Genomic DNA, 27,692 nt, shown 5'->3' on the forward strand with positions numbered 1-27,692 from the left:
CACAAAATGATGATCAAGATCAATCTGGCCATCGCCCTCACATCAGAGTAGGATTCAAAATTGAGCAATATCCACGTAAACCCCATACCCTTTTACGATTACATAACACTAACCCTAGCGCGGACCTGTGGCCTGAAACTCCAAAATCACCATGGATACCACAATTGCCTCACTGTAATCCTGGAACTTAATCGCACATTCGCCCTATCGTAAGAGAAGGACCCTATGTCTAAATGTAACAGTACCCTCTCTCTACAACTAACGAAAAACCTAACCCTAAGCCTAGCCCTGGCCAGTGGTCCTGACAGCTCACCTGGAACATTGACGTCACCCATGCCTCACCATAACCCTGTTCCAACATCTTGCACTCCCCGTCACATCAGACCAAGAACCTAACTCTTTCCGTAATGCTAATGTCTCTGGAAACCAGAGAGAACAAAAAATTTTAACCCTAGCACTGAATCCTGGGCCTATCCACAAAACGTTAACATCAACAACTCCAAGGGCCCTCCTCAACACTGAAACGCAATTTCAGAGTCGCCCTCACATCTGAGCTGGACCCTAACCCTAATCCTTAACTTATCCCTTCTGAAGAACCGAATGACCCACGAATCACAACCCTAGCCATGACTCTTTACCTGTCCTTTCAACGTAACCACTGGCATCAGGCATGCTTCACCGTAATCCTGAACCACAATCTCAAACTTGCCCTCACATCAGAGACCAGCCCTAAGACTGTCCTTCACCCTATCCTTCCTGTACACCTCACAGAACACAATACCCTATCTCTAACCCTGGCCACTTTACCTAAACGTTGCCATCAGCTTCAACGTCTGTCGTGCCGCAAAGTAAACCTGAAGCTCAGTCTGGCCATCTCCCTCACATCAGTGTCAGATGCGAACTCTAAATGCAACTCTATGTTCCTGTAAATCTTACTGAACACCTAAGCCTAACCCTAGACACGAGCCCTAGACTAGATACTCTGCCTTCAACATTGCTGCCGACTAGGAGGCACATCTTTACACTGAGCCTGAAACTTACCCTCGCACTCAAATCAGAATTAAACCCAAATTCTCTCCGTAACCGTATCATATGCATAGGCTATCCCTCACAGGAAAACCTAACCCTAGCCTAGGCCCATAAAACTAACCCCACACCATCAGCATTGGCGTCTGTCATTCCTCCCCATAAAACTAAAGCTCATTCTGGCCATTGCCCTCACATCAGAATCGGATCAGAACCCTGTCACTCAATCAGCCCCATACACCTTAACTTACAACTAATTCCAGCCCTAGCCCTGGCGTCAGTATCCGACACTTCAGCTTTAGCATTAGTGTCAACCAAACATCACCTTAAAATGAAAATCAATCTTAGACTCACCCTCACATCAGAGATGGATCCGAATCTAACGGTAACCCTATATCACCCATACTCCTTATCAAACACCTCAAACTAACCCTAGACCCGATCAATGGACCAGAGATTTCGCCTTCACCATTGATATCACCTATGACTCCCTCAACCCTGTGACTCGACCTCACACTCGCCCTGACATCAAAATTACACCCTAATTATGTCCATAACCATATCTTCTGCATAGACTTTACCTTACTGAATACCCTACCCCTAAACAAGATCCCTTAAGCTGGATCCTCAGCGTCAGCATTGATGTCACCAATGCCACACCATGATGATCAAGATCAATCTGTCCTTCGCCCTCACATCAGAGTAGGATCCAAAATCGAGCCGTATCCACGTAAACCCCATACACTTTAACGATTACATAACCCTAACCCTAGTGCGGACCTGTTTCCTGAAACTCCACCATCACCTTGGATATCACCCTTGCCTCACTGTAATCCTGGAACCATAATCGCATAGTCTCCCTAACGTAAGAGAAGGAACCTATGTCTAAACGAAACAATACCACTCCTCTACAGCTTCCCCAAAACCTAACCCTAACCCTAGCCCTGGCCCGAGGTCCTGACACCTCACCTTGACCACTGACGTCACCCATGCCTCACCATAACCCTGATCCACCATCTTGCACTCCCCGTCATATCAGACCCAGAACCTAAATCTTTCCATAATGCTAATGTATCCGGAAACCAGAGAGAACACAAAATTTTAACCCTAGCACTGAGTCCTGGACCTATACTCACAACGACACCATTGGCAGCACCCAGGGACCTCCTCAACACTGAATCGCAATTTCACACTCGCACTCACAACAGAGCTGGACCCTACCCTTAATCCTAAAATTATCCTTTCTGTAGAACAGAACGACCCACTAATCCAAACCCTAGCCATGACTCTTGGACCTGTCCATTAACCGTAAACATTGGCATGACCCAACATTCACCGTAATCCTGAACCTCAATCTCGCACTTGCCCTCACATCAGAGACAAGCCCTAAGTCTGTCCATACCCCTATCGTTCCTGTACACCTCACAGAGCACAATACCCTAACTCTAGCCCTGGCCACTTTACCTGAGCCGACACCATCAGCTTCAATGTCTGTCATGCCGTACCGTAAACATGAAGCTCAATCTGGCCATCGCCCTAACATCAGAGTCAGATGTTAACTCTAAATATAACTCTATGTTACTGTAAATCTTACTGACCACCTAACCCTAACCCTAGGACCGAGCCCTGGACTAGATTCTTTGCCTTCAACATTGATGCCAACTAGGAGACACATCTTTACCCTGAGCCTCAATCGCACCATCGCACTCACATCAGAATTCAACAAAAATTCTCTACATAAACGTATCATATGCATAGACATTCCCTTAGAGGAAACCCTAACCCTAGCCCAGGCCCCTTTAACTGAATTGCCACAATCAGCATTGACGTCTGTCATTCCTCCCCATAAAACTGAAGCTCATTCTGCCCATTGCCCTCACATCAGAGTCAGATCAGAACTCTAACTTTCACTCAATCAGCCCCATACACCTTAACTTACAACTAACGCCAGCCCTAGCCCTTTCGTCAGGATCTCACACATCACCTTAAGCATTAATGTCATCCACACCTCACCTTAAAACTTAAACTCAATCTTCCACTCGCACTCACATCGTAGACGGATCCGAATCTAACTGTAAGCCTATCTCACCCATAATCCGTATCAAACATCTCAACCTAACCCTAGACCCGATCCATGGACCAGATATTTCGCCTTCACCATTGATATCAACTATGACTCCCTCAACCCTGTGACTCGATCTCAAACTCGCCCTGACATCAAAATTTCACCCTAATTATGTCCATAACCATATCTTCTGCACAGACTTTACCTTACAGAAAACCCTACAACTAACCAAGGTCCCTTAACCTGGACAATCAGCATCAGCATTGACGTCACCTATGTCACACCATGATGATCAAGATCAATCTGGCCATCGCCCTCACATCAGACACATCAGAATATTATTCAAAATTGAGCCATAAACACGTAAACCCCATACCCTTTTACGATTACATAACACTAACCCAAGCGCGGACCTGTGGTCTGAAACTCCAAAATCACCATGGATACAACAATTGCCTCACTGTAATCCTGGAACTGAATCGCAAATTCGCCCTAACGTAAGAGAAGGACCCTATGTCTAAATGTAACAGTACCCTCTCTCTACCACTAACGAAAAACCTAACCCTAAGCCTAGCCCTGGCCAGTGGTCCTGACAGCTCACCTGGAACATTGACGTCACCCATGCCTCACCATAACCCTCTTCCAACATCTTGCACTCCCCGTCACATCAGACCAAGAACCTAACTCTTTCCGTAATGCTAATGTCTCTGGAAACCAGAGAGATCAAAAAATTTTAACCCTAGATCTGAATCATGGGCCTATCCACAAAACGTCAGCATCAACATCTCCAAGGGCCCTCCTCAACACGGAAACGCAATATCAGAGTCGCACTCATATCAGAGCTGGAACCTAACCCTAATCCTTAACTTATCCTTTCTGAAGAACCGAATGACCCACGAATCGCAACCCTAGCCATGACTCTTTACCTGTCCTTTCAACGTAACCACTGGCATCAGGCATGCTTCACCGTAATCCTGAACCTCAATCTCGAACTTGCCCTCACATCAGAGACCAGCCCTAAGACTGTCCTTCACCCTGCCCTTCCTGTACACCTCAAAGAACACAATACCCTATCTCTAACCCTGGCCACTTTACCTAAACGTTGCCATCAGCTTCAACGTCTGTCGTGCCGCAAAGTAAACCTGAAGCTCAGTCTGGCCATCTCCCTCACATCAGTGTCAAATGCGAACTCTAAATGCATCTCTATGTTCCTGTAAATCTTACTGAACACCTAAGCCTAACCCTAGACACGAGCCCTGGACTAGATACTCTGCCTTCAACATTGCTGCCGACTAAGAGGCACATCTTTACACTGAGCCTGAAACTTACCCTCGCACTCAAATCAGAATTAAACCCAAATTCTCTCCATAACCGTATCATATGCATAGGCTTTCCCTCACAGGAAACCCTAACCCTAGCCCAGGCCCCTTTAACTGACCCCACACCATCAGCATTGGCGTCTGTCATTCCTCCCCATAAAACTAAAGCTCATTCTGGCCATTGCCCTCACATCAGAGTCGGATCAGAACCCTGTCACTCAATCAGCCCCATACACCTTAACTTACAACTAATTCCAGCCCTAGCCCTTTCGTCAGGTTCTCACACTTCACCTTAAGCGTTAATGTCATCCTCACCTCACCTTAAAACTTAAACTTAATTTTCCACTCGCACTCACATCGTAGATGGATCCGAATCTAACTGTAACCATACCTCACCCATACTCCGTATCAAACATCTCAACCTAACCCTAGACCCGATCCATGGACCAGATATTTCGCCTTCACCATTGATAACAACTATGACTCCCTCAACCCTGTGACTGGACCTCACACTCGCCCTGACATCAAAATTTCACCCTAATTATATCCATAACCATATCTTCTGCACAGACTTTACCTTACAGAAAACCCTACAACTAACCAAGGTCCCTTAACCTGGACACTCAGCATTAGCATTGACGTCACCTATGTCACACCATGATGATCAAGATCAATCTGGTCATTGCCCTCACATCAGACACATCAGAGTATTATTCAAAATTGAGCCATAAACACGTAAACCCCATACCCTTTTACGATTACATAACACTAACCCAAGCGCGGACCTGTGGTCTGAAACTCCAAAATCACCATGGATAGCACAATTTCCTCACTGTAATCGTGGAACTGAATCGCACATTCGCCCTAACGTAAGAGAAGGACCCTATCTCTAAATGTAACAGTACCCTCTCTCTACAACTAACGAAAAACCTAACCCTAAGCCTAGCCCTGGCCAGTGGTCCTGACAGCTCACCTGGAATATTGACGTCACCCATGCCTCACCATAACCCTCTTCCAACATCTTGCACTCCCCGTCACATCAGACCAAGAACCTAACTCTTTCTGTAATGCTAATGTCTCTGGAAACCAGAGAGAACAAAAAATTTTAACCCTAGCACTGAATCCTGGGCCTATCCACAAAACGTCAGCATCAACATCTCCAAGGGCCCTCCTCAACACGGAAACGCAATTTCAGAGTCGCACTCACATCAGAGCTGGAACCTAACCCTAATCCTTAAATTATCCTTTCTGAAGAACAGAATGACCCACGAATCGCAACCCTAGCCATGACTCTTTACCTGTCCTTTCAACGTAACCACTGGCATCATTCATGCTTCACCATAATCCTGAACCTCAATCTCGAACTTGCCCTCACATCAGAGACCAGCCTTAAGACTATCTTTCACCCTATCCTTCCTGTACACCTCACAGAACACAATACCTTATCTTTAACCCTGGCCACTTTACCTAAACGTTGCCATCAGTTTCAACGTCTGTCGTGCCGCAAAGTAAACCTGAAGCTCAGTCTGGCCATCTCCCTCACATCAGTGTCAAATGCGAACTCTAAATGCATCTCTATGTTCCTGTAAATCTTACTGAACACCTAAGCCTAACCCTAGACACGAGCCCTGGACTAGATACACTGCCTTCAACATTGCTGCCGACTAAGAGGCACATTTTTACACTGAGCCTGAAACTTACCCTCGCACTCAAATCACAATTAAACCCAAATTCTCTCCATAACCGTTTCATATGCATAGGCTTTCCCTCACAGGAAACCCTAACCCTAGCCCAGGCCCCTTTAACTGACCCCACACCATCAGCATTGGCGTCTGTCATTCCTCCCCATAAAACTAAAGCTCATTCTGGCCATTGCCCTCACATCAGAGTCGGATCAGAACCCTGTCACTCAATCAGCCCCATACACCTTAACTTACAACTAATTCCAGCCCTAGCCCTTGCGTCGGTATCCGACACTTCAGCTTTAGCATTAGTGTCAACCAAACATCACCTTAAAATGAAAATCAATCTTAGACTCGCCCTCACATCAGAGATGGATACAAATCTAACGGTAACCCTATATCACCCGTACTCCTTAACAAACACCTCAAACTAACCATAGACCCGATTCATGGACCAGAGATTTCGCCTTCATCATTGATATCACCTATGACTCCCTCAACCCTGTGACTCGACCTCACACTCGCCCTGACATCAAAATTACACCCTAATTATGTCCATAAACATATCTTCTGCATAGAATTTACCTTACTGAATACCCTACCCCTAAACCAGATCCCTTAAGCTGGATCATCAGCGTAGCATTGATGTCACCATTGTACACCATGATGATCAAGATCAATCTGGCCTTCGCCCTCACATCAGAGTAGGATCCAAAATCGAGCCGTATCCACGTAAACCCCATACCCTTTAACGATTACATAACCCTAACCCTAGTGCGGACCTGTTTCCTGAAACTCCACCATCACCTTGGATATCACCCTTGCCTCACTGTAATCCTGGAACCATAATCGCATAGTCTCCCTAACGTAAGAGAAGGAACCTATGTCTAAACGAAACAGTACCATTCCTCTACAGCTTCCCCAAAACCTAACCCTAACCCTAGCCCTGGCCCGAGGTCCTGACACCTCACCTTGACCACTGACGTCACCCATGCCTCAACATAACCCTGATCCACCATCTTGCACTCCCCGTCATATCAGACCCAGAACCTAAATCTTTCCATAATGCTAATGTATCCGGAAACCAGAGAGAACACAAAATTTTAACCCTAGCACTGAGTCCTGGGCCTATACTCACAACGACACCATTGACATCACCCAGGGACCTCCTCAACACTGAACCGCAATTTCACACTCGCACTCACATCAGAGCTGGACCCTACCCTTAATCCTAAAATTATCCTTTCTGTAGAACAGAACGACCCACTAATCCAAACCCTAGCCATGACTCTTGGACCTGTCCATTAACCGTAAACATTGGCATGACCCACCATTCACCGTAATCCTGAACCTCAATCTCGCACTTGCCCTCACATCAGAGACAAGCCCTAAGTCTGTCCTTACCCCTATCGTTCCTGTACACCTCACAGAGCACAATACCCTAACTCTAGCCCTGGCCACTTTACCTGTGCCGACACCATCAGCTTCAATGTCTGTCATGCCGTACCGTAAACATGAAGCTCAATCTGGCCATCGCCCTAACATCAGAGTCAGATGCTAACTCTAAATATAACTCTATGTTACTGTAAATCTTACTGACCACCTAACCCTAACCCTAGGACCGAGCCCTGGACTAGATTCTTTGCCTTCAACATTGATGCCAACTAGGAGACACATCTTTACCCTGAGCCTCAATCGCACCATCGCACTCACATCAGAATTGAACAAAAATTCTCTCCATAAACGTATCATATGCATAGACATTCCCTTAGAGGAAACCCTAACCCTAGCCCAGGCCCCTTTAACTGAATTGCCACCATCAGCATTGACGTCTGTCATTCCTCCCCATAAAACTGAAGCTCATTCTGCCCATTGCCCTCACATCAGAGTCAGATCAGAACTCTAACTTTCACTCAATCAGCCCCATACACCTTAACTTACAACTAACGCCAGCCCTAGCCCTTTCGTCAGGATCTCACACTTCACCTTAAGCATTAATGTCATCCACACCTCACCTTAAAACTTAAACTCAATCTTCCACTCGCACTCACATCGTAGACGGATCCGAATCTAACTGTAACCCTATCTCACCCATACTCCGTATCAAACATCTCAACCTAACCCTAGACCCGATCCATGGACCAGATATTTCGCCTTCACCATTGATATCAACTATGACTCCCTCAACCCTGTGACTCGACCTCACACTCGCCCTGACATCAAAATTTCACCCTAATTATATCCATAACCATATCTTCTGCACAGACTTTACCTTACAGAAAACCCTACAACTAACCAAGGTCCCTTAACCTGGACACTCAGCATCAGCATTGACGTCACCTATGTCACACCATGATGATCAAGATCAATCTGGCCATCGCCCTCACATCAGAGTAGGATTCAAAATTGAGCCATATCCACGTAAACCCCATACCCTTTTACGATTACATAACACTAACCCAAGCGCGGACCTGTGGCCTGAAACTCCAAAATCACCATGGATACCACAATTGCCTCACTGTAATCCTGGAACTGAATCTCACATTCGCCCTAACGTAAGAGAAGGACCCTTTGTCTAAATGTAACAGTACCCTCTCTCTACAACTAACGAAAAACCTAACCCTAAGCCTAGCCCTGGCCAGTGGTCCTGACAGCTCACCTGGAACATTGACGTCACCCATGCCTCACCATAACCCTGTTCCAACATCTTGCACTCCCCGTCACATCAGACCAAGAACCTAACTCTTTCCGTAATGCTAATGTCTCTGGAAACCAGAGAGAACAAAAAATTTTAACCCTAGCACTGAATCCTGGGCCTATCCACAAAACGTTAACATCAACAACTCCAAGGGCCCTCCTCAACACTGAAACGCAATTTCAGAGTCGCACTCACATCAGAGCTGGACCCTAACCCTAATCCTTAACTTATCCTTTCTGAAGAACCGAATGACCCACGAATCTCAACCCTAGCCATGACTCTTTACCTGTCCTTTCAACGTAACCACTGGCATCAGGCATGCTTCACCGTAATCCTGAACCACAATCTCGAACTTGCCCTCACATCAGAGACCAGCCCTAAGACTGTCCTTCACCCTATCCTTCCTGTACACCTCACAGAACACAATACCCTATCTCTAACCCTGGCCACTTTACCTAAACGTTGCCATCAGCTTCAACGTCTGTCGTGCCGCAAAGTAAACCTGAAGCTCAGTCTGGCCATCTCCCTCACATCAGTGTCAGATGCGAACTCTAAATGCAACTCTATGTTCCTGTAAATCTTACTGAACACCTAAGCCTAACCCTAGACACGAGCCCTGGACTAGATACTCTGGCTTCAACATTGCTGCCGACTAGGAGGCACATCTTTACACTGAGCCTGAAACTTACCCTCGCACTCAAATCAGAATTAAACCCAAATTCTCTCTGTAACCGTATCATATGCATAGGCTTTCCCTCACAGGAAACCCTAACCCTAGCCCAGGCCCCTTTAACTGACCCCACACCATCAGCATTGGCGTCTGTCATTCCTCCCCATAAAACTAAAGCTCATTCTGGCGATTGCCCTCACATCAGAGTCGGGTCGGAACCCTGTCACTCAATCAGCCCCATACACCTTAACTTACAACTAATTCCAGCCCTAGCCCTGGCGTCAGTATCCGACACTTCAGCTTTAGCATTAGTGTCAACCAAACATCACCTTAAAATGAAAATCAATCTTAGACTCGCCCTCACATCAGAGATGGATCCGAATCTAACGGTAACCCTATATCACCCATACTCCTTTTCAAACACCTCAAACTAACCCTAGACCCGATCCATGGACCAGAGATTTCGCCTTCACCATTGATATCACCTATGACTCCCTCAACCCTGTGACTCGACCTCACACTCGCCCTGACATCAAAATTACACCCTAATTATGTCCATAACCATATCTTCTGCATAGACTTTACCTTACTGAATACCCTACCCCTAAACAAGATCCCTTAAGCTGGATCCTCAGCGTCAGCATTGATGTCACCAATGCCACACCATGATGATCAAGATCAATCTGTCCTTCGCCCTCACATCAGAGTAGGATCCAAAATCGAGCCGTATCCACGTAAACCCCATACCCTTTAACGATTACATAACCCTAACCCTAGTGCGGACCTGTTTCCTGAAACTCCACCATCACCTTGGATATCAACCTTGCCTCACTGTAATCCTGGAACCATAATCGCATAGTCTCCCTAACGTAAGAGAAGGAACCTATGTCTAAACGAAACAATACCATTCCTCTACAGCTTCCCCAAAACCTAAACCTAACCCTAGCCCTGGCCCGAGGTCCTGACACCTCACCTTGACCACTGACGTCACCCATGCCTCACCATAACCCTGATCCACCATCTTGCACTCCCCGTCATATCAGACCCAGAACCTAAATCTTTCCATAATGCTAATGTATCCGGAAACCAGAGAGAACACAAAATTTTAACCCTAGCACTGAGTCCTGGGCCTATACTCACAACGACACCATTGACATCACCCAGGGACCTCCTCAACACTGAACCGCAATTTCACACTCGCACTCACATCAGAGCTTTACCCTACCCTTAATCCTAAAATTATCCTTTCTGTAGAACAGAACGACCCACTAATCCAAACCCTAGCCATGACTCTTGGACCTGTCCATTAACTGTAAACATTGGCATGACCCAACATTCACCGTAATCCTGAACCTCAATCTCGCACTTGCCCTCGCATCAGAGACAAGCCCTAAGTCTGTCCATACCCCTATCGTTCCTGTACACCTCACAGAGCACAATACCCTAACTCTAGCCCTGGCCACTTTACCTGAGCCGACACCATCACCTTCAATGTCTGTCATGCCGTACCGTAAACATGAAGCTCAATCTGGCCATCGCCCTAACATCAGAGTCAGATGCTAACTCTAAATATAACTCTATGTTACTGTAAATCTTACTGACCACCTAACCCTAACCCTAGGACCGAGCCCTGGACTAGATTCTTTGCCTTCAACATTGATGCCAACTAGGAGACACATCTTTACCCTGAGCCTCAATCGCACCATCGCACTCACATCAGAATTGAACAAAAATTCTCTCCATAAACGTATCATATGCATAGACATTCCCTTAGAGGAAACCCTAACCCTAGCCCAGGCCCCTTTAACTGAATTGCCACCATCAGCATTGACGTCTGTCATTCCTCCCCATAAAACTGAAGCTCATTCTGCCCATTGCCCTCACATCAGAGTCAGATCAGAACTCTAACTTTCACTCAATCAGCCCCATACACCTTAACTTACAACTAACGCCAGCCCTAGCCCTTTCGTCAGGATCTCACACTTCACCTTAAGCATTAATGTCATCCACACCTCACCTTAAAACTTAAACTCAATCTTCCACTCGCACTCACATCGTAGACGGATCCGAATCTAACTGTAACCCTATCTCACCCATACTCCGTATCAAACATCTCAACCTAACCCTAGACCCGATCCATGGACCAGATATTTCGCCTTCACCATTGATATCAACTATGACTCCCTCAACCCTGTGACTCGACCTCACACTCGCCCTGACATCAAAATTTCACCCTAATTATATCCATAACCATATCTTCTGCACAGACTTTACCTTACAGAAAACCCTACAACTAACCAAGGTCCCTTAACCTGGACACTCAGCATCAGCATTGACGTCACCTATGTCACACCATGATGATCAAGATCAATCTGGCCATCGCCCTCACATCAGAGTAGGATTCAAAATTGAGCCATATCCACGTAAACCCCATACCCTTTTACGATTACATAACACTAACCCAAGCGCGGACCTGTGGCCTGAAACTCCAAAATCACCATGGATACCACAATTGCCTCACTGTAATCCTGGAACTGAATCTCACATTCGCCCTAACGTAAGAGAAGGACCCTTTGTCTAAATGTAACAGTACCCTCTCTCTACAACTAACGAAAAACCTAACCCTAAGCCTAGCCCTGGCCAGTGGTCCTGACAGCTCACCTGGAACATTGACGTCACCCATGCCTCACCATAACCCTGTTCCAACATCTTGCACTCCCCGTCACATCAGACCAAGAACCTAACTCTTTCCGTAATGCTAATGTCTCTGGAAACCAGAGAGAACAAAAAATTTTAACCCTAGCACTGAATCCTGGGCCTATCCACAAAACGTTAACATCAACAACTCCAAGGGCCCTCCTCAACACTGAAACGCAATTTCAGAGTCGCAGTCACATCAGAGCTGGACCCTAACCCTAATCCTTAACTTATCCTTTCTGAAGAACCGAATGACCCACGAATCTCAACCCTAGCCATGACTCTTTACCTGTCCTTTCAACGTAACCACTGGCATCAGGCATGCTTCACCGTAATCCTGAACCACAATCTCGAACTTTCCCTCACATCAGAGACCAGCCCTAAGACTGTCCTTCACCCTATCCTTCCTGTACACCTCACAGAACACAATACCCTATCTCTAACCCTGGCCACTTTACCTAAACGTTGCCATCAGCTTCAACGTCTGTCGTGCCGCAAAGTAAACCTGAAGCTCAGTCTGGCCATCTCCCTCACATCAGTGTCAGATGCGAACTCTAAATGCAACTCTATGTTCCTGTAAATCTTACTGAACACCTAAGCCTAACCCTAGACACGAGCCCTGGACTAGATACTCTGGCTTCAACATTGCTGCCGACTAGGAGGCACATCTTTACACTGAGCCTGAAACTTACCCTCGCACTCAAATCAGAATTAAACCCAAATTCTCTCCGTAACCGTATCATATGCATAGGCTTTCCCTCACAGGAAAACCTAACCCTAGCCCAGGCCCCTTTAACTGACCCCACACCATCAGCATTGGCATCTGTCATTCCTCCCCATAAAACTAAAGCTCATTCTGGCCATTGCCCTCACATCAGAGTCGGGTCGGAACCCTGTCACTCAATCAGCCCCATACACCTTAACTTACAACTAATTCCAGCCCTAGCCCTGGCGTCAGTATACGACACTTCAGCTTTAGCATTAGTGTCAACCAAACATCACCTTAAAATGAAAATCAATCTTAGACTCGCCCTCACATCAGAGATGGATCCGAATCTAACGGTAACCCTATATCACCCATACTCCTTATCAAACACCTCAAACTAACCCTAGACCCGATCCATGGACCAGAGATTTCGCCTTCACCATTGATATCACCTATGACTCCCTCAACCCTGTGACTCGACCTCACACTCGCCCTGACATCAAATTTACACCCTAATTATGTCCATAACCATATCTTCTGCATAGACTTTACCTTACTGAATACCCTACCCCTAAACAAGATCCCTTAAGCTGGATCCTCAGCGTCAGCATTGATGTCACCAATGCCACACCATGATGATCAAGATCAATCTGTCCTTCGCCCTCACATCAGAGTAGGATCCAAAATCGAGCCGTATCCACATAAACCCCATACCCTTTAACGATTACATAACCCTAACCCTAGTGCGGACCTGTTTCCTGAAACTCCACCATCACCTTGGATATCACCCTTGCCTCACTGTAATCCTGGAACCATAATCGCATAGTCTCCCTAACGTAAGAGAAGGAACCTATGTCTAAACGAAACAATACCATTCCTCTACAGCTTCCCCAAAACCTAACCCTAACCCTAGCCCTGGCCCGAGGTCCTGACACCTCACCTTGACCACTGACGTCACCCATGCCTCACCATAACCCTGATCCACCATCTTGCACTCCCCGTCATATCAGACCCAGAACCTAAATCTTTCCATAATGCTAATGTATCCGGAAACCAGAGAGAACACAAAATTTTAACCCTAGCACTGAGTCCTGGGCCTATACTCACAACGACACCATTGACATCACCCAGGGACCTCCTCAACACTGAACCGCAATTTCACACTCGCACTCACATCAGAGCTTTACCCTACCCTTAATCCTAAAATTATCCTTTCTGTAGAACAGAACGACCCACTAATCCAAACCCTAGCCATGACTCTTGGACCTGTCCATTAACCGTAAACATTGACATGACCCAACATTCACCGTAATCCTGAACCTCAATCTCGCACTTGCCCTCACATCAGAGACAAGCCCTAAGTCTGTCCATACCCCTATCGTTCCTGTACACCTCACAGAGCACAATACCCTAACTCTAGCCCTGGCCACTTTACCTGAGCCGACACCATCAGCTTCAATGTCTGTCATGCCATACCGTAAACATGAAGCTCAATCTGGCCATCGCCCTAACATCAGAGTCAGATGCTAACTCTAAATATCACTGTATGTTACTGTAAATCTTACTGACCACCTAACCCTAACCCTAGGACCGAGCCCTGGACTAGATTCTTTGCCTTCAACATTGATGCCAACTAGGAGACACATCTTTACCCTGAGCCTCAATCGCACCATCGCACTCACATCAGAATTGAACAAAAATTCTCTCCATAAACGTATCATATGCATAGACATTCCCTTAGAGGAAACCCTAACCCTAGCCCAGGCCCCTTTAACTGAATTGCCACCATCAGCATTGACGTCTGTCATTCCTCCCCATAAAACTGAAGCTCATTCTGCCCATTGCCCTCACATCAGAGTCAGATCAGAACTCTAACTTTCACTCAATCAGCCCCATACACCTTAACTTACAACTAACGCCAGCCCTAGCCCTTTCGTCAGGATCTCACACTTCACCTTAAGCATTAATGTCATCCACACCTCACCTTAAAACTTAAACTCAATCTTCCACTCGCACTCACATCGTAGACGGATCCGAATCTAACTGTAACCCTATCTCACCCATACTCCGTATCAAACATCTCAACCTAACCCTAGACCCGATCCATGGACCAGATATTTCGCCTTCACCATTGATATCAACTATGACTCCCTCAACCCTGTGACTCGACCTCACACTCGCCCTGACATCAAAATTTCACCCTAATTATATCCATAACCATATCTTCTGCACAGACTTTACCTTACAGAAAACCCTACAACTAACCAAGGTCCCTTAACCTGGACACTCAGCATCAGCATTGACGTCACCTATGTCACACCATGATGATCAAGATCAATCTGGCCATCGCCCTCACATCAGAGTAGGATTCAAAATTGAGCCATAACCACGTAAACCCCATACCCTTTTACGATTACATAACACTATCCCAAGCGCGGCCCTGTGGACTGAAACTCCAAAATCACCATGGATACCACAATTGCCTCACTGTAATCCTGGAACTGAATCTCACATTCGCCCTAACGTAAGAGAAGGACCCTTTGTCTAAATGTAACAGTACCCTCTCTCTACAACTAACGAAAAACCTAACCCTAAGCCTAGCCCTGGCCAGTGGTCCTGACAGCTCACCTGGAACATTGACGTCACCCATGCCTCACCATAACCCTGTTCCAACATCTTGCACTCCCCGTCACATCAGACCAAGAACCTAACTCTTTCCGTAATGCTAATGTCTCTGGAAACCAGAGAGAACAAAAAATTTTAACCCTAGCACTGAATCCTGGGCCTATCCACAAAACGTTAACATCAACAACTCCAAGGGCCCTCCTCAACACTGAAACGCAATTTCAGAGTCGCACTCACATCAGAGCTGGACCCTAACCCTAATCCTTAACTTATCCTTTCTGAAGAACCGAATGACCCACGAATCTCAACCCTAGCCATGACTCTTTACCTGTCCTTTCAACGTAACCACTGGCATCAGGCATGCTTCACCGTAATCCTGAACCACAATCTCGAACTTGCCCTCACATCAGAGACCAGCCCTAAGACTGTCCTTCACCCTATCCTTCCTGTACACCTCACAGAACACAATACCCTATCTCTAACCCTGGCCACTTTACCTAAACGTTGCCATCAGCTTCAACGTCTGTCGTGCCGCAAAGTAAACCTGAAGCTCAGTCTGGCCATCTCCCTCACATCAGTGTCAGATGCGAACTCTAAAGGCAACTCTATGTTCCTGTAAATCTTACTGAACACCTAAGCCTAACCCTAGACACGAGCCCTGGACTAGATACTCTGGCTTCAACATTGCTGCCGACTAGGAGGCACATCTTTACACTGAGCCTGAAACTTACCCTCGCACTCAAATCAGAATTAAACCCAAATTCTCTCCGTAACCGTATCATATGCATAGGCTTTCCCTCACAGGAAAACCTAACCCTAGCCCAGGCCCCTTTAACTGACCCCACACCATCAGCATTGGCATCTGTCATTCCTCCCCATATAACTAAAGCTCATTCTGGCCATTGCCCTCACATCAGAGTCGGGTCGGAACCCTGTCACTCAATCAGCCCCATACACCTTAACTTACAACTAATTCCAGCCCTAGCCCTGGCGTCAGTATACGACACTTCAGCTTTAGCATTAGTGTCAACCAAACATCACCTTAAAATGAAAATCAATCTTAGACTCGCCCTCACATCAGAGATGGATCCGAATCTAACGGTAACCTTATATCACCCATACTCCTTATCAAACACCTCAAACTAACCCTAGACCCGATCCATGGACCAGAGATTTCGCCTTCACCATTGATATCACCTATGACTCCCTCAACCCTGTGACTCGACCTCACACTCGCCCTGACATCAAATTTACACCCTAATTATGTCCATAACCATATCTTCTGCATAGACTTTACCTTACTGAATACCCTACCCCTAAACAAGATCCCTTAAGCTGGATCCTCAGCGTCAGCATTGATGTCACCAATGCCACACCATGATGATCAAGATCAATCTGTCCTTCGCCCTCACATCAGAGTAGGATCCAAAATCGAGCCGTATCCACGTAAACCCCATACCCTTTAACGATTACATAACCCTAACCCTAGTGCGGACCTGTTTCCTGAAACTCCACCATCACCTTGGATATCACCCTTGCCTCACTGTAATCCTGGAACCATAATCGCATAGTCTCCCTAACGTAAGAGAAGGAACCTATGTCTAAACGAAACAATACCATTCCTCTACAGCTTCCCCAAAACCTAACCCTAACCCTAGCCCTGGCCCGAGGTCCTGACACCTCACCTTGACCACTGACGTCACCCATGCCTCACCATAACCCTGATCCACCATCTTGCACTCCCCGTCATATCAGACCCAGAACCTAAATCTTTCCATAATGCTAATGTATCCGGAAACCAGAGAGAACACAAAATTTTAACCCTAGCACTGAGTCCTGGGCCTATACTCACAACGACACCATTGACATCACCCAGGGACCTCCTCAACACTGAACCGCAATTTCACACTCGCACTCACATCAGAGCTTTACCCTACCCTTAATCCTAAAATTATCCTTTCTGTAGAACAGAACGACCCACTAATCCAAACCCTAGCCATGACTCTTGGACCTGTCCATGAACCGTAAACATTGGCATGACCCACCATTCACCGTAATCCTGAACCTCAATCTCGCACTTGCCCTCACATCAGAGACAAGCCCTAAGTCTGTCCATACCCCTATCGTTCCTGTACACCTCACAGAGCACAATACCCTAACTCTAGCCCTGGCCACTTTACCTGAGCCGACACCATCACCTTCAATGTCTGTCATGCCGTACCGTAAACATGAAGCTCAATCTGGCCATCGCCCTAACATCAGAGTCAGATGCTAACTCTAAATATAACTCTATGTTACTGTAAATCTTACTGACCACCTAACCCTAACCCTAGGACCGAGCCCTGGACTAGATTCTTTGCCTTCAACATTGATGCCAACTAGGAGACACATCTTTACCCTGAGCCTCAATCGCACCATCGCACTCACATCAGAATTGAACAAAAATTCTCTCCATAAACGTATCATATGCATAGACATTCCCTTAGAGGAAACCCTAACCCTAGCCCAGGCCCCTTTAACTGAATTGCCACCATCAGCATTGACGTCTGTCATTCCTCCCCATAAAACTGAAGCTCATTCTGCCCATTGCCCTCACATCAGAGTCAGATCAGAACTCTAACTTTCACTCAATCAGCCCCATACACCTTAACTTACAACTAACGCCAGCCCTAGCCCTTTCGTCAGGATCTCACACTTCACCTTAAGCATTAATGTCATCCACACCTCACCTTAAAACTTAAACTCAATCTTCCACTCGCACTCACATCGTAGACGGATCCGAATCTAACTGTAACCCTATCTCACCCATACTCCGTATCAAACATCTCAACCTAACCCTAGACCCGATCCATGGACCAGATATTTCGCCTTCACCATTGATATCAACTATGACTCCCTCAACCCTGTGACTCGACCTCACACTCGCCCTGACATCAAAATTTCACCCTAATTATATCCATAACCATATCTTCTGCACAGACTTTACCTTACAGAAAACCCTACAACTAACCAAGGTCCCTTAACCTGGACACTCAGCATCAGCATTGACGTCACCTATGTCACACCATGATGATCAAGATCAATCTGGCCATCGCCCTCACATCAGAGTAGGATTCAAAATTGAGCCATATCCACGTAAACCCCATACCCTTTTACGATTACATAACACTAACCCAAGCGCGGACCTGTGGCCTGAAACTCCAAAATCACCATGGATACCACAATTGCCTCACTGTAATCCTGGAACTGAATCTCACATTCGCCCTAACGTAAGAGAAGGACCCTTTGTCTAAATGTAACAGTACCCTCTCTCTACAACTAACGAAAAACCTAACCCTAAGCCTAGCCCTGGCCAGTGGTCCTGACAGCTCACCTGGAACATTGACGTCACCCATGCCTCACCATAACCCTGTTCCAACATCTTGCACTCCCCGTCACATCAGACCAAGAACCTAACTCTTTCCGTAATGCTAATGTCTCTGGAAACCAGAGAGAACAAAAAATTTTAACCCTAGCACTGAATCCTGGGCCTATCCACAAAACGTTAACATCAACAACTCCAAGGGCCCTCCTCAACACTGAAACGCAATTTCAGAGTCGCACTCACATCAGAGCTGGACCCTAACCCTAATCCTTAACTTATCCTTTCTGAAGAACCGAATGACCCACGAATCTCAACCCTAGCCATGACTCTTTACCTGTCCTTTCAACGTAACCACTGGCATCAGGCATGCTTCACCGTAATCCTGAACCACAATCTCGAACTTGCCCTCACATCAGAGACCAGCCCTAAGACTGTCCTTCACCCTATCCTTCCTGTACACCTCACAGAACACAATACCCTATCTCTAACCCTGGCCACTTTACCTAAACGTTGCCATCAGCTTCAACGTCTGTCGTGCCGCAAAGTAAACCTGAAGCTCAGTCTGGCCATCTCCCTCACATCAGTGTCAGATGCGAATTCTAAATGCAACTCTATGTTCCTGTAAATCTTACTGAACACCTAAGCCTAACCCTAGACACGAGCCCTGGACTAGATACTCTGGCTTCATCATTGCTGCCGACTAGGAGGCACATCTTCACACTGAGCCTGAAACTTACCCTCGCACTCAAATCAGAATTAAACCCAAATTCTCTCCGTAACCGTATCATATGCATAGGCTTTCCCTCACAGGAAAACCTAACCCTAGCCCAGGCCCCTTTAACTGACCCCACACCATCAGCATTGGCGTCTGTCATTCCTCCCCATAAAACTAAAGCTCATTCTGGCCATTGCCCTCACATCAGAGTCGGGTCGGAACCCTGTCACTCAATCAGCCCCATACACCTTAACTTACAACTAATTCCAGCCCTAGCCCTGGCGTCAGTATCCGACACTTCAGCTTTAGCATTAGTGTCAACCAAACATCACCTTAAAATGAAAATCAATCTTAGACTCGCCCTCACATCAGAGATGGATCCGAATCTAACGGTAACCCTATATCACCCATACTCCTTATCAAACTCCTCAAACTAACCCTAGACCCGATCCATGGACCAGAGATTTCGCCTTCACCATTGATATCACCTATGACTCCCTCAACCCTGTGACTCGACCTCACACTCGCCCTGACATCAAAATTACACCCTAATTATGTTCATAACCATATCTTCTGCATAGACTTTACCTTACTGAATACCCTACCCCTAAACAAGATCCCTTAAGCTGGATCCTCAGTGTCAGCATTGATGTCACCAATGCCACACCATGATGATCAAGAACAATCTGGCCTTCGCCCTCACATCAGAGTAGGATCCAAAATCGAGCCGTATCCACGTAAACCCCATACCCTTTAACGATTACATAACCCTAACCCTAGTGCGGACCTGTTTCCTGAAACTCCACCATCACCTTGGATATCACCCTTGCCTCACTGTAATCCTGGAAACATAATGGCATAGTCTCCCTAACGTAAGAGAAGGAACCTATGTCTAAACGAAACAATACCATTCCTCTACAGTTTCCCCAAAACCTAACCCTAGCCCTAGCCCTGGCCCGAGGTCCTGACACCTCACCTTGACCACTGACGTCACCCATGCCTCACCATAAACCTGATCCACCATCTTGCACTCCCCGTCATATCAGACCCAGAACCTAAATCTTTCCATAATGCTAATGTATCCGGAAACCAGAGAGAACACAAAATTTTTACCCTAGCACTGAGTCCTGGGCCTATACTCACAACGACACCATTGACATCACCCAGGGACCTCCTCAACACTGAACCGCAATTTCACACTCGCACTCACATCAGAGCTTTACCCTACCCTTAATCCTAAAATTATCCTTTCTGTAGAACAGAACGACCCACTAATCCAAACCCTAGCCATGACTCTTGGACCTGTCCATTAACCGTAAACATTGGCATGACCCAACATTCACCGTAATCCTGAACCTCAATCTCGCACTTGCCCTCGCATCAGAGACAAGCCCTAAGTCTGTCCATACCCCTATCGTTCCTGTACACCTCACAGAGCACAATACCCTAACTCTAGCCCTGGCCACTTTACCTGAGCCGACACCATCAGCTTCAATGTCTGTCATGCCGTACCGTAAACATGAAGCTCAATCTGGCCATCGCCCTAACATCAGAGTCAGATGCTAACTCTAAATATAACTCTATGTTACTGTAAATCTTACTGACCACCTAACCCTAACCCTAGGACCGAGCCCTGGACTAGATTCTTTGCCTTCAACATTGATGCCAACTAGGAGACACATCTTTACCCTGAGCCTCAATCGCACCATCGCACTCACATCAGAATTGAACAAAAATTCTCTCCATAAACGTATCATATGCATAGACATTCCCTTAGAGGAAACCCTAACCCTAGCCCAGGCCCCTTTAACTGAATTGCCACCATCAGCATTGACGTCTGTCATTCCTCCCCATAAAACTGAAGCTCATTCTGCCCATTGCCCTCACATCAGAGTCAGATCAGAACTCTAACTTTCACTCAATCAGCCCCATACACCTTAACTTACAACTAACGCCAGCCCTAGCCCTTTCGTCAGGATCTCACACTTCACCTTAAGCATTAATGTCATCCACACCTCACCTTAAAACTTAAACTCAATCTTCCACTCGCACTCACATCGTAGACGGATCCGAATCTAACTGTAACCCTATCTCACCCATACTCCGTATCAAACATCTCAACCTAACCCTAGACCCGATCCATGGACCAGATATTTCGCCTTCACCATTGATATCAACTATGACTCCCTCAACCCTGTGACTCGACCTCACACTCGCCCTGACATCAAAATTTCACCCTAATTATATCCATAACCATATCTTCTGCACAGACTTTACCTTACAGAAAACCCTACAACTAACCAAGGTCCCTTAACCTGGACACTCAGCATCAGCATTGACGTCACCTATGTCACACCATGATGATCAAGATCAATCTGGCCATCGCCCTCACATCAGAGTAGGATTCAAAATTGAGCCATATCCACGTAAACCCCATACCCTTTTACGATTACATAACACTAACCCAAGCGCGGACCTGTGGCCTGAAACTCCAAAATCACCATGGATACCACAATTGCCTCACTGTAATCCTGGAACTGAATCTCACATTCGCCCTAACGTAAGAGAAGGACCCTTTGTCTAAATGTAACAGTACCCTCTCTCTACAACTAACGAAAAACCTAACCCTAAGCCTAGCCCTGGCCAGTGGTCCTGACAGCTCACCTGGAACATTGACGTCACCCATGCCTCACCATAACCCTGTTCCAACATCTTGCACTCCCCGTCACATCAGACCAAGAACCTAACTCTTTCCGTAATGCTAATGTCTCTGGAAACCAGAGAGAACAAAAAATTTTAACCCTAGCACTGAATCCTGGGCCTATCCACAAAACGTTAACATCAACAACTCCAAGGGCCCTCCTCAACACTGAAACGCAATTTCAGAGTCGCACTCACATCAGAGCTGGACCCTAACCCTAATCCTTAACTTATCCTTTCTGAAGAACCGAATGACCCACGAATCTCAACCCTAGCCATGACTCTTTACCTGTCCTTTCAACGTAACCACTGGCATCAGGCATGCTTCACCGTAATCCTGAACCACAATCTCGAACTTGCCCTCACATCAGAGACCAGCCCTAAGACTGTCCTTCACCCTATCCTTCCTGTACACCTCACAGAACACAATACCCTATCTCTAACCCTGGCCACTTTACCTAAACGTTGCCATCAGCTTCAACGTCTGTCGTGCCGCAAAGTAAACCTGAAGCTCAGTCTGGCCATCTCCCTCACATCAGTGTCAGATGCGAACTCTAAATGCAACTCTATGTTCCTGTAAATCTTACTGAACACCTAAGCCTAACCCTAGACACGAGCCCTGGACTAGATACTCTGGCTTCATCATTGCTGCCGACTAGGAGGCACATCTTCACACTGAGCCTGAAACTTACCCTCGCACTCAAATCAGAATTAAACCCAAATTCTCTCCGTAACCGTATCATATGCATAGGCTTTCCCTCACAGGAAAACCTAACCCTAGCCCAGGCCCCTTTAACTGACCCCACACCATCAGCATTGGCGTCTGTCATTCCTCCCCATAAAACTAAAGCTCATTCTGGCCATTGCCCTCACATCAGAGTCGGGTCGGAACCCTGTCACTCAATCAGCCCCATACACCTTAACTTACAACTAATTCCAGCCCTAGCCCTGGCGTCAGTATCCGACACTTCAGCTTTAGCATTAGTGTCAACCAAACATCACCTTAAAATGAAAATCAATCTTAGACTCGCCCTCACATCAGAGATGGATCCGAATCTAACGGTAACCCTATATCACCCATACTCCTTATCAAACTCCTCAAACTAACCCTAGACCCGATCCATGGACCAGAGATTTCGCCTTCACCATTGATATCACCTATGACTCCCTCAACCCTGTGACTCGACCTCACACTCGCCCTGACATCAAAATTACACCCTAATTATGTTCATAACCATATCTTCTGCATAGACTTTACCTTACTGAATACCCTACCCCTAAACAAGATCCCTTAAGCTGGATCCTCAGTGTCAGCATTGATGTCACCAATGCCACACCATGATGATCAAGAACAATCTGGCCTTCGCCCTCACATCAGAGTAGGATCCAAAATCGAGCCGTATCCACGTAAACCCCATACCCTTTAACGATTACATAACCCTAACCCTAGTGCGGACCTGTTTCCTGAAACTCCACCATCACCTTGGATATCACCCTTGCCTCACTGTAATCCTGGAAACATAATGGCATAGTCTCCCTAACGTAAGAGAAGGAACCTATGTCTAAACGAAACAATACCATTCCTCTACAGTTTCCCCAAAACCTAACCCTAGCCCTAGCCCTGGCCCGAGGTCCTGACACCTCACCTTGACCACTGACGTCACCCATGCCTCACCATAAACCTGATCCACCATCTTGCACTCCCCGTCATATCAGACCCAGAACCTAAATCTTTCCATAATGCTAATGTATCCGGAAACCAGAGAGAACACAAAATTTTTACCCTAGCACTGAGTCCTGGGCCTATACTCACAACGACACCATTGACATCACCCAGGGACCTCCTCAACACTGAACCGCAATTTCACACTCGCACTCACATCAGAGCTTTACCCTACCCTTAATCCTAAAATTATCCTTTCTGTAGAACAGAACGACCCACTAATCCAAACCCTAGCCATGACTCTTGGACCTGTCCATTAACCGTAAACATTGGCATGACCCAACATTCACCGTAATCCTGAACCTCAATCTCGCACTTGCCCTCGCATCAGAGACAAGCCCTAAGTCTGTCCATACCCCTATCGTTCCTGTACACCTCACAGAGCACAATACCCTAACTCTAGCCCTGGCCACTTTACCTGAGCCGACACCATCAGCTTCAATGTCTGTCATGCCGTACCGTAAACATGAAGCTCAATCTGGCCATCGCCCTAACATCAGAGTCAGATGCTAACTCTAAATATAACTCTATGTTACTGTAAATCTTACTGACCACCTAACCCTAACCCTAGGACCGAGCCCTGGACTAGATTCTTTGCCTTCAACATTGATGCCAACTAGGAGACACATCTTTACCCTGAGCCTCAATCGCACCATCGCACTCACATCAGAATTGAACAAAAATTCTCTCCATAAACGTATCATATGCATAGACATTCCCTTAGAGGAAACCCTAACCCTAGCCCAGGCCCCTTTAACTGAATTGCCACCATCAGCATTGACGTCTGTCATTCCTCCCCATAAAACTGAAGCTCATTCTGCCCATTGCCCTCACATCAGAGTCAGATCAGAACTCTAACTTTCACTCAATCAGCCCCATACACCTTAACTTACAACTAACGCCAGCCCTAGCCCTTTCGTCAGGATCTCACACTTCACCTTAAGCATTAATGTCATCCACACCTCACCTTAAAACTTAAACTCAATCTTCCACTCGCACTCACATCGTAGACGGATCCGAATCTAACTGTAACCCTATCTCACCCATACTCCGTATCAAACATCTCAACCTAACCCTAGACCCGATCCATGGACCAGATATTTCGCCTTCACCATTGATATCAACTATGACTCCCTCAACCCTGTGACTCGACCTCACACTCGCCCTGACATCAAAATTTCACCCTAATTATATCCATAACCATATCTTCTGCACAGACTTTACCTTACAGAAAACCCTACAACTAACCAAGGTCCCTTAACCTGGACACTCAGCATCAGCATTGACGTCACCTATGTCACACCATGATGATCAAGATCAATCTGGCCATCGCCCTCACATCAGAGTAGGATTCAAAATTGAGCCATATCCACGTAAACCCCATACCCTTTTACGATTACATAACACTAACCCAAGCGCGGACCTGTGGCCTGAAACTCCAAAATCACCATGGATACCACAATTGCCTCACTGTAATCCTGGAACTGAATCTCACATTCGCCCTAACGTAAGAGAAGGACCCTTTGTCTAAATGTAACAGTACCCTCTCTCTACAACTAACGAAAAACCTAACCCTAAGCCTAGCCCTGGCCAGTGGTCCTGACAGCTCACCTGGAACATTGACGTCACCCATGCCTCACCATAACCCTGTTCCAACATCTTGCACTCCCCGTCACATCAGACCAAGAACCTAACTCTTTCCGTAATGCTAATGTCTCTGGAAACCAGAGAGAACAAAAAATTTTAACCCTAGCACTGAATCCTGGGCCTATCCACAAAACGTTAACATCAACAACTCCAAGGGCCCTCCTCAACACTGAAACGCAATTTCAGAGTCGCACTCACATCAGAGCTGGACCCTAACCCTAATCCTTAACTTATCCTTTCTGAAGAACCGAATGACCCACGAATCTCAACCCTAGCCATGACTCTTTACCTGTCCTTTCAACGTAACCACTGGCATCAGGCATGCTTCACCGTAATCCTGAACCACAATCTCGAACTTGCCCTCACATCAGAGACCAGCCCTAAGACTGTCCTTCACCCTATCCTTCCTGTACACCTCACAGAACACAATACCCTATCTCTAACCCTGGCCACTTTACCTAAACGTTGCCATCAGCTTCAACGTCTGTCGTGCCGCAAAGTAAACCTGAAGCTCAGTCTGGCCATCTCCCTCACATCAGTGTCAGATGCGAACTCTAAATGCAACTCTATGTTCCTGTAAATCTTACTGAACACCTAAGCCTAACCCTAGACACGAGCCCTGGACTATATACTCTGGCTTCAACATTGCTGCCGACTAGGACGCACATCTTCACACTGAGCCTGAAACTTACCCTCGCACTCAAATCAGAATTAAACCCAAATTCTCTCCGTAACCGTATCATATGCATAGGCTTTCCCTCACAGGAAAACCTAACCCTAGCCCAGGCCCCTTTAACTGACCCCACACCATCAGCATTGGCGTCTGTCATTCCTCCCCATAAAACTAAAGCTCATTCTGGCCATTGCCCTCACATCAGAGTCGGGTCGGAACCCTGTCACTCAATCAGCCCCATACACCTTAACTTACAACTAATTCCAGCCCTAGCCCTGGCGTCAGTATCCGACACTTCAGCTTTAGCATTAGTGTCAACCAAACATCACCTTAAAATGAAAATCAATCTTAGACACGCCCTCACATCAGAGATGGATCCGAATCTAACGGTAACCCTATATCACCCATACTCCTTATCAAACACCTCAAACTAACCCTAGACCCGATCCATGGACCAGAGATTTCGCCTTCACCATTGATATCACCTATGACTCCCTCAACCCTGTGACTCGACCTCACACTCGCCCTGACATCAAAATTACACCCTAATTATGTCCATAACCATATCTTCTGCATAGACTTTACCTTACTGAATACCCTACCCCTAAACAAGATCCCTTAAGCTGGATCCTCAGCGTCAGCATTGATGTCACCAATGCCACACCATGATGATCAAGATCAATCTGTCCTTCGCCCTCACATCAGAGTAGGATCCAAAATCGAGCCGTATCCACGTAAACCCCATACCCTTTAACGATTACATAACCCTAACCCTAGTGCGGACCTGTTTCCTGAAACTCCACCATCACCTTAGATATCACCCTTGCCTCACTGTAATCCTGGAACCATAATCGCATAGTCTCCCTAACGTAAGAGAAGGAACCTATGTCTAAACGAAACAATACCATTCCTCTACAGCTTCCCCAAAACCTAACCCTAACCCTAGCCCTGGCCCGAGGTCCTGACACCTCACCTTGACCACTGACGTCACCCATGCCTCACCATAACCCTGATCCACCATCTTGCACTCCCCGTCATATCAGACCCAGAACCTAAATCTTTCCATAATGCTAATGTATCCGGAAACCAGAGAGAACACAAAATTTTAACCATAGCACTGATTCCTGGGCCTATACTCACAACGACAACATTGACATCACCCAGGGACCTCCTCAACACTGAACCGCAATTTCACACTCGCACTCACATCAGAGCTTTACCCTACCCTTAATCCTAAAATTATCCTTTCTGTAGAAGAGAAGGACCCACTAATCCAAACCCTAGCCATGACTCTTGGACCTGTCCATTAACCGTAAACATTGGCATGACCCAACATTCACCGTAATCCTGAACCTCAATCTCGCACTTGCCCTCACATCAGA

This window comes from Manis pentadactyla, chromosome 1, assembly GCF_030020395.1.
Source record: "Manis pentadactyla isolate mManPen7 chromosome 1, mManPen7.hap1, whole genome shotgun sequence".
In the NCBI taxonomy this organism is placed as follows: Eukaryota; Metazoa; Chordata; class Mammalia; order Pholidota; family Manidae; genus Manis; species Manis pentadactyla.